The sequence below is a fragment of the Rhodnius prolixus genome, unplaced genomic scaffold (assembly GCF_049639745.1).
Source record: "Rhodnius prolixus isolate KJV_2025 unplaced genomic scaffold, Rpr scaffold_7, whole genome shotgun sequence".
Taxonomy (NCBI): Eukaryota; Metazoa; Arthropoda; class Insecta; order Hemiptera; family Reduviidae; genus Rhodnius; species Rhodnius prolixus.
This window is the reverse complement of record NW_027411582.1, coordinates 8,975,971-8,985,879: the sequence shown is the minus strand read 5'-3', so window position 1 is coordinate 8,985,879 and position 9,909 is coordinate 8,975,971. Positions and strand designations below refer to the sequence as shown.

The following is a 9,909-nucleotide window of genomic DNA, read 5'->3' as shown; positions in this document are numbered from 1 at the left end:
ATTTTGTTACAAAGTCTGTTGTTCCCTTATTTCTTATTACTAACAGAAAGGATGTCATTAATTTGAAGGTTTACTAAGAAGGACTTACATAGGTCATAAGATGGAGAAATAAACATGTTTTTAACCAATGGCATACGACTAAAACACTTTATGACTGCTTGGAGTGGGGATATTATTTTCGCCGTTATTTTTCTGATTTCTTACGTAGGTGCGTATTGTGAAGTCCATGTTAAAAGTTTGTTGCAATGGCAAGTTTTTAAATTCTGGATGTTATTTTTTAAAAAATGATTCGCTTTTATTGTGATTATTATCAATAATGGTGGAATTCAGCCTTTTTACTATCCAAAGCCTTGAGAGGGGTTTTTTACTAGTGTGATACTGGCGAGGTTATGCAAATAAGTGTGTTCAGTGAATTAGTGATTTCAAATTGCAGTGTTAGTTTTTTAAAAATTTTGACACACGAATTGTTTAGTTTTATTCAAAATGAATGGATAATACGATTTATGGATTTGGCTGTGGAATCAACAAATTCAAAATTTATTGGAAATAGCCACAAAGGAAAATTATTCATGTAAGTTTATTTAGTTTTTATTTATATTTTCTATATTGAGTTTTCACCCGAAATACACTTTTTTAGGGTTTCCTGGGTCGGAAAAGTTGATTTAAAAAAAAAAAATTAAAACTACAGAAACTCGCTTAATTGGAAGTACACTTGCGGTAGATTTTAGTTTCTTAACTTCAATCTTCCCACTCATAAATGAACTATCACTTTTTCGTAAAAACAAGATGAGAGCTCTCGGAGATGTGGCGCATATTTAAGGGTATTACATGGTATTCAACTTGAAATGGGTGTAATTGTAAGTGAAAGTCGCCCTGTAATTGCTCTTACTGCAATTATGATTAGTATTATCCTACATAATTTTAATTTAAACATTTTTTTTGATAACTAATTACGTATAAAAAAGTACACTTCATCTACAAATATAAATGGCTGCATGTGTCATAGATCATAGCAATAAAATCCCCTAAATCAATGAAAAGTGAAAGCAATTCAGATTCTGTAGTTTTCCAGTTTTGCTCTGTCATTCCATCAGCAGCTGTCTGTACAAAGTTCTTCATTTTTCCTATTAATTTTTTGGAAAATAGGGGGCTTGTTGGAGGATTTTTATTTTAGGCCACCCTTTCACATTATCCTTAATTTCTATTTTGTTAAATCAATTTATTTCTATACTTATTAAATGTTGAAAAGAACAATATTTACAAAAAAAAGGAAATCAAGTAATACGTCATTTATCTAACGTAGTTAACGTTCTTAATCCTGTTTTTCTATATAATTTTCCTTATTATTTGAGAATAGAAATTCCTTAACTGTACTATTCGATAATCCTTTTCTGTAGTATCCCTTTTTCTTTTGATTCTTTTTATTGCACAGAGTTTTTTAATGAATTTCCCTTCATGGAAAAGATATTCCCACTAGTGCCCTGTATTCCAGCTTGTTTTTTTTCCAATTGAGTCTTGGTTGTTTTAATCCATTTTTTTAAGGTATGATTCATTCCCATAGAAGATTAAATCAACTCAGACTTCGGAAGGGGGAAAAAATGAAAATAACTTCGAATATTGGGCATAAATGGGACGCTCCTTACCATGTAGGGTACTAATACAGAATAGAAAACTCTATACATTAAAAAGTGACAAAAAAAGAAAAAAATATTGTACAAAAGGATTTTCAAATAGAGGAGAAGATCCATCTTAAAAAATAAGGAAAGTTATTGTAGAAAAATACGACTAAAAAATTAACTTTGCTTGAAAAAAGGCATTAAATCTAAGTTACGTTGTTCCAAGTAGGTCGAAATATTGCAAATTCAAGTATAATTAGATAAGAAAAAAGACAAAAAAATAATTGTGTACTCATAATTTTTTTTATATTTATTTAATAAAAAAAAAATCTGTAAAATAAATAAAAACCATTTTTAAAAATAAACTATAATTCCAGACTCTTGGCGAGTATTTCCGATGGTTCCGGTCGCATCACTCTACCCCACCCCCCCAATATCATGAAATAAATTTATTTGCTAACGACAGATCTTGACCATCTGGGCTGCCTAAGTTCAGATTGCTCTGGATAAATCCGTACATTATTCCAGAACAATCCTGTGTGAATGATTGGCTATCATTGGGAAAAGTAGATGTTGGGAGGTCCAGGTAACCACAAAATGTATTTAAAAAAAAAAGTAGGTACATAGTAATGAAAGAAATCTTGATGAGGATCAGCCAATAAGAAAAAAGAAAGGATATTTCTTTATGTTACCCACGTTTCAACAACAAAGTGTTGTCCTGTCTTTGTGGCAAAAGTTATGGAAAACTTTCCTCTTAAAATGAGTTGGTAATATATTTTGGTTTTTCCAATTTGAAAATGAAAATATATTACTAACTCTATTTTCGCTTAACTTCAAGGAAATTTGTTCTTGAAACAATAGAATTAAGGAACACAAAAAATATTCTTCTTTTTACAGATCCTTGGCAAGTCATATTTTGACTAATTGATATAAATATTTTATTATTTCTATTTTTTTTTCTTATTTCTTTATATATCCATTTTCAAAATTAATGATTGATTTTTAGTTTACAAAATTGATCTTATTTTAGGCCGTAACAGTTAGGAATTGAACTTAACAATCAATCCTAACATGTACAGACAAAAATTTCAATTATTGCAATACTATTAGATAATCTAAGGGTCTAGAAAGAAAAACGTTTTAATTTTGAAAATTCTATATAAAGAAAATATTTTTAAAAAAATAGAAAAATCATAAATTTATCAAATAGTTTTTCCCTCTTACTTTGATACAGTTTTTTTATTTTTTGAGACCATTTTGTGGGATGAATCAGGATCATATTCTCCATGTTGAATCAGTTAACCAAAGTGTTGCAATAGAAAAATTCTCCCACCTGAAATTAGAATTAAATATTAATAAAAAATGCAAAATATATATAGGTAATTATTTATTTTTTTTATTATGCTGAAATGTATTAAATATTTTAAAAAATTTAAATTTTCTAAAAATACGTAAAAAGGGCATTACTTTTTTATCTTACCTTCGGTTATTCTTCTTAAAGAAATACTTAATTTTTGTTCTTTTCTCGAACTCTTATCTTTTCTGAAAAAATAAAAATAATTAGAAAACACTTAAAATTATTGAAAAGATTGAGTACTTACACATTTTAGTTGGATTATTGTAGAATAGTGAGACAAAATAAAATTAAAAAAAAACTTTATATCACGGAAATTAACGTGAGGGGACCTATTTTAGATTTTGGAATAAAAAATTAATAATTGTAGCAAATTATAGTAAAATATTAATAAAAAAGTGAATTATAAACATTTAAAATTTGGATTTTTTAAGAATTAGTTAGACAAAATCGAAACTTAACAATTTTATGATGGACAGACCTAAGATTTCAATTATTGCAATACTATCAGACAATGTAAGGATCTAAAAAATAAACACTTTAATTCTGAAAATTCAAAAAATAAAAATAAATAGAAAAACAAATTAATAGTTATTTTCCACTTACATTGATACTTTTTATTTTGGTGACCATTTTGAGGGATGAATCAGGATCATATTCTCCATGTCGAATAAATTAACTAAAGTGTTGCAATAGAAAAATGCTCCCATCTGAAATTAGAATTAAATATTAATAAAAGTGCATCAATTTATATACATAATTTATTAAACAATGCAAAAAATTTAAATTTTCTAAAAATACTTAAAAAGTGATTTTTTTTAAATGTTGGATCTTACCTTGGGCTTTTCTTAGGATTTTTTTATATTATTTTTCCTGCTCCTAATTTTTCTGAAATAATTTTAGACATTTTATATTAATAAAAAGAATAAGTATTAATATTTTCTAGTTGGATTTTTAAAGAATTAGGCAGAGAAAGTAAAAAACAAAAAATTCTTTAAATCACGGGAATTTGCGTGAGGGGACCTATTTTAGATTTTGGTATAAAAAATGAATAACTGTAGCAAATTATAGTAAAATATTAATAAAAAGGTGAATTATTAACACTTTTTAGTTGGATTTTTAAGAAAAAAGAATAAATAAATTATTTTACGGAAAATTGCGTGAGGGGGCCGATTTTCTTTTTGTAAAGAAAATTGAATAAATCCATTAAATTATTGCAAAAAATTTATAAAAGGATAAAGTATGAACATTTTTTAGTTGGATGATTAAAGAATTTGCAAAGGAAAATGGGGAAAATAATTAAAAATAAAAAAATTCAAAATCACGGAAGATTGCGCAATAGGTCCGATTTTCACTTTTTTAAATAAAAGAAGAAAATTAATAAAAAAATATTTTAAATAGTTAATATTGAGTGGATTAAACATTTTGGGAACGTTTTTGAGTTTGGAAGTTGTGAAAACAAGTTTAAAAAGTAATTTAAAAAAAATGAAAATCAATTACATTTGGCTGGCCATATTGGATTCTCTCTCAGTCAAATTGGAATTTTCTTTAAACACATTTTTCTAATATCAATCAATGGGAAAATATGGAAAATTATATATCACTTTGTAGCTTATAACACAATAAACAAGTTTTAAGTAAAATTAGCTGGGAATTGGAAAAATTTTCCTATTAATTAATTTAAAAAAACGACTTACAGCAGGGCTGATCTTCACAGGTCCAGAGCAGGCAGGAGAAGGGGGCTTTCCACTTGCTACGACAGCCTCTTGTCTTAGCTTCAATTAAAAAAAAAATTGTTTTTAAACGAGAAAATTTATACATATTCTATTGTAAAAAAATGAAAAAGAATTTCTGATATGGTCTTTTTTAAAAATCATACATTAATAAACTCAATATTCAGGGATTATTTTTTTGTATTGTCACTTAATGTTGAAGTTTTATGTGTATGAATATTACATACATACGTGGACCAATCAGAATTGATCTTTTATTTAGGAAGTATTTAGCAAATAAAAGGAAGCTTTTAGATTTATTTTGTGACGTAATAGATTTATAAAGGCTGTGTTTTTTTCTTAAGTACAAGTAAATGGAAAAATAAATGGCTGACTTAAAACTTGAATTTTAAATAATAGTTTAATTATGTGTTTTTTCTAAAGATGAAAGAAATGATTTTCTATTATTCAAATTGGATCTAATTTATGCATTATTTAAAAAGTAGAAAAATATTAATTATTATCTTATTATCTAATTATTAGTTATAATTATTAAAAAAAATGAAATTATTAAATATAATTATGTAAGTAATATTTTATTTCACTTCTTTTTTTTAAATAAAACCCCAATTTATTCTTAATTTCTCATTTTATTTTTAAAATTTTACGAAATTATTGGGTTGGTGAGGGGAAGCTTGAATTAAAAAAAAAGAATCATTAAACGGAGGCTGAGCAAATTATATATATATTATATATTTTGCAACGATAAATTAATATTTTTCAGTAATAAATTGAAATAAGATAATGGTATCAGTATAAAATAATTATTATTAATTCTAGAGCTGTGCTTGGCTCACCCATTTAATTTTTTTTGTCCAAAAGAGACATTTTTTTTAATGTGACTTTTTACTATGCAACCATTTATTTAGGTAGATATTGAAATGAAAATTTAACATCCTACAAAGATGAAGATACGTATCTTATTTCATTATTATTTTCTTTAATAATTATTTCAAGTCATTTTGGAGATTTTTTTTAATTAATAAAGAGTGGTGGGGATAGAAATTATTGGAAATTTGGTTCTAGTAGAGTGTAATTCCAGTGGAAACTCTATTTGTGAAAATTTAAATTAAGAGTAAAACGTAAATTGAATGAAAATTTGAATATAATTAATTAATGCTAATTAAAAATTCAATTTTTTGTTTTAAAGATAAAGGTTGTACGGAGATTTGCTGATTCACATTTCAAAGGGAAAACTGCTATTTCCTCACAGCTAATTGGTTTCTAATTACTATTTTATCTATTAAATTAATTTTTGGAACAATTTCATTAAGAAAAGGTATTCATTTTTGGATATAGTTTTAATAGTATCTATTCCTAAAATCGTCGAGAAATGCATGCCCTAGATTGTGAATGAATTTTTTAGTTTGTACACGTCGAGCACCTTGCATTTTGGTGCAGTATGTGTCATTTGATCTTAACATCTACAAAAAAAACAAAAATATGAATAATAATAATAATAATAATAAAGTAATTTTATTTCCAGCAGCAGACTTTTGGAGCACAGACTCAGCTTGGTAAGACCATAGCCTGGAATTTTTAGTTTCAAGCTGTGAAGAAGAATGATCCTGTGTAAAATTGATTCTGCATGGATTGAAGGTACCTCTACCTTGCAATTGGTTTATCTGTTGACCTGAATATAAGTCTTTTGGGGTAAGAACCAGATATCTATAAACTAATTGAGGTAGTTTCCTTTTTAGCACCTCGGATTTATTTTTATTTTTTAACAGAATGAGGAATGAGAAATTTAATATTGTCTTTGATTAAATTGATTAAATTGAAATTAATTTCTATTCATTATTATTTCAATTTGAGCAATGGGAGCATTTTTGTTCCTATTAGCTCCTCAAATGTAATTCTGTTGCGAGCAGTTGGCTTTTGGACCCTGCTTTGGATACAGTATCTTGGAATGATGAGATCCAATTGTAGAGACTGACCCTGTGGACCAGTGAGCTGTGTGTGATAGGGGTACTTTGGAACTACTTCAACCCAGCCCTGGATATCGACCCTTTGGAGCATACTGCAGGACTTCAGGACAGTGCAGTTCTTTTTACACGCCAGATCTATGAACTACAGAAAAATTTCTTGTCAATCAACGCAAGGAAGCTTAATTGATTAAAAAAAAAGTGAGAAATTAAAAATTGTTACTTTAAATTTTTTTTTGAAATTGTTGATTAATCTTGACTAAAGCAGGAATTCTGTTACCAGAAATTTGCTTTTGGACTAATATTACAGCTTGGGATTGGTTCGCCAATCCTGAAGAATATTGGCCTTTTGGGTTTTGCTACTGAACAGTAGACAGCGCAGCCCAGGTCATTGAACTATAAGGATTCAGGTTAAACCACGGATTCTTGCAAAGCTTTGGCAGTAAGAAAAGCAAATATCCTCATCAATTGTTTAGGAATGAGTTTTAAATTAGATTTATGGTTGCATTTCTATTGCAGTCAAAAATTTTTTTGTTCTTACCTAGTTGGTCAGTATTTATTTCACATTCTACCCAGATAAGAATAATTCTTCCATTATTTTAGTTCAAAATAAGTTAAGGAAGCTGTACGTTTGTAGTGCAGAAAACCAAACATCGTTCCTATTTTGTCCAGAAAAATAATACTTACTCCTTTCTGTAGGATTGGGAAACAATTATTTGGCGAAGCAGATGTTTGGATTTGGAAGTGTAGAGAACGCCGTTGGATAGGATCACAAAAAAGATGTGCTAGCTGAATAACCCGGAATGGATGGATCAGCAAGGTGACCACAAGGAAGATCTTGCGGCGTAGGTGTAAGGATGGAAAGCTGAAGAAGGAGACGAATTTAGGGAAAACTAGGAGTTCTGCAATTAACGACTATTGTCTTGGTTCAGTTAAGTAAAAAGAAATATAAGTTCTTAAAACTATTATAGGATATAATCAGAATCATTTCTAACACTTATTAGAATAATTCAGCAATTACAATAATCAATAATGGGCATAAAGATTATGATGTTTATCTATAAATATTAAAATTATCGTCTAATTTACAGCAAAACCATCTCGACTGAAAGAACTTTATCAAAAACGGAAACTAACAAAGCAGAAGTCAGCAGAAATGTTACAGAACTTTTGCTTTTTAAATTGCATTAATTTATTACCCATTAATTCTAAAAATTTGTTAACATTTTAATTTTATTAGAACTAAAATGAATCATAGATAATATATAATTAGAAATACGTAATATTTTTTATACTATTTATTATTTAATTTGGAGAATGATGCAATTTCTCAAGTCTTTTTGCACAATTTTCAAATAAATTTATTAAAATAGGAATTTGATGAGCTGTAATGAGGCGAGATGGAGTGCAGAATGGATGCTGGAGAGGTTTTTTTATTGTTTCTTCACTTCTTGGTGAAGCATGGACGATCTCACATCACAGACTGCTTTTCGATTTATGCTGAAATCTCAGGGTCATTTTTGGTCATCACTCTATAGCCGGAGATTATTTCAGTTTAAATTTCGATGTAAGTAACATATATTTTTTTCTATTGATGTGACAATTGCTCTTAAGTTCAAAAAAAAAAAAATTGGTCTTTCTATTGTCTAAATGAAAGAACCTAGGCTTAGATTATGAGTGTGGTGACAAGTAAACCTATGCCACCGTAAATCTCTCTAACTTCTGTAATAATAGATTTGTGTAATCCAGTCTTGGTAGATTTGGAATCAGAAAAAGAAATATCTTGATAATTTAGGTACTTATTTCAGAGATGGAAAACAAATCGTGCATGTACCTCAATATTGAGCACATATAACACGTTGAGTTCATGGTTTCAAATTTAATTTCACCATGGCTTCGAAAAGGAACCAACAGTTTCATATATCATACTCTATGGACATAGTGTAAGATTCAGGCGTTTTTGTGTGGTATGTTGCTTGTATAGTTAAGCTGGCATATCCGAAGGTACCACCAAGTAGCCTGAATCTTGTTCCAGTGGAGCGGGTTACAACATGGTAATGGTTACAATTTTATGGTTAGCAAAGAAATTATTTTTTATTGAATTTAAAACAAACATTCAAATACAGAAAGGTATTCAATGATTAAGTACTTAAATGCTGTTCAGAATTAGCCTTAAGTAGCCCTAATCTGCATAAAATAATCCCTACAAGAAAAGAAAATCGTTACCAGGTATTCGCACCTTTTTATGTTTTGTTAGACCTGTAAGTTAACTACTAATTAAAACAAATTCTCCCTAAATTTATTGTTATTTTAGTATACTTAAGAGAGAACTGATCGAATCCTTTGAAAATATACCGATTAGTGATGAAATCGATTCTGGCTTGGTTTAATATCCATTAACGGCTTTTTAGCTTACTTATGTTTTGTGAAAATCGGATTAGTGGCTTAGCTTAGGTTGTTTAACAAAATATTTCCTTTTTTAACATAATATATATTATTATAATAATAACTTATTATTATATTGTTGTATATTACTAATAATATAATCTTAATACCACTTCTATCCCCTGACAAGACTTAAATTTTTTAGCACCAAACGGTTGGATGACTCATATCACTTTCCGTTTCACTTGTCCCACTTATAATACATTTAGAGATCATTATGTATTTAAATGTATTTCAAATGTTATATCGCTTTCCCAGATAGACAGAAACAAAAACAAAACTTATTTTAAAGGTCAATAGTGACAAACTAAATGATTTCATTTAATGTCTTAATTACTTCTAATTTTTCTTGTTGCAAAAATGTTTAAAAAAAATAAATAAATAAAAAGACCTAATTCTGTGCATGAAAAGACAATTTTTCGCCCCTAAGTAAATTGATTGATTAAAATCACTACATGGTTTTTTAAACTGTACTATTTAACATAAGTTTATTTGATTATTTAGATTATCTAGAGCTGCTGATTAAGGAGAGGCTATAGTCGAGTTATCATTTAACGAGTGCTCTCTTTAACGGAGGGGATGAGAAGATGGTGCATCTCTAAGCTGAAGCTACTTAGAGGAAGTAAGGAGATTGTGAACAGTGACCAGGCATTTTGACATCCATGAGCTTTTTCAGACAACACTGCATATTGGAAAAGTAGTTAACTGTAAGGCTGATTTAACTGCGTACTTAAAAACTAAAAAAGTTTTCAAATTTGAAAATATTTGTGCTTCATGGCCAGCAAAGAATATAATTG

At 28.2% G+C, this 9,909-nt stretch overlaps 1 long non-coding RNA gene across 1 annotated transcript; it reads right to left on the bottom strand.

Moving 5' to 3' along the window:
• Window positions 1-1,897: 1,897 nt before the first annotated feature.
• On the bottom strand, window positions 1,898-4,772 carry LOC141446894 (uncharacterized). The gene is made up of 5 exons (XR_012453983.1): window positions 4,668-4,772; window positions 3,807-3,858; window positions 3,577-3,680; window positions 3,097-3,158; window positions 1,898-2,949 (listed from the first exon to the last, which is right to left on the bottom strand). It is a non-coding gene; the product is annotated as an uncharacterized lncRNA (long non-coding RNA).
• Window positions 4,773-9,909: the final 5,137 nt, after the last annotated feature.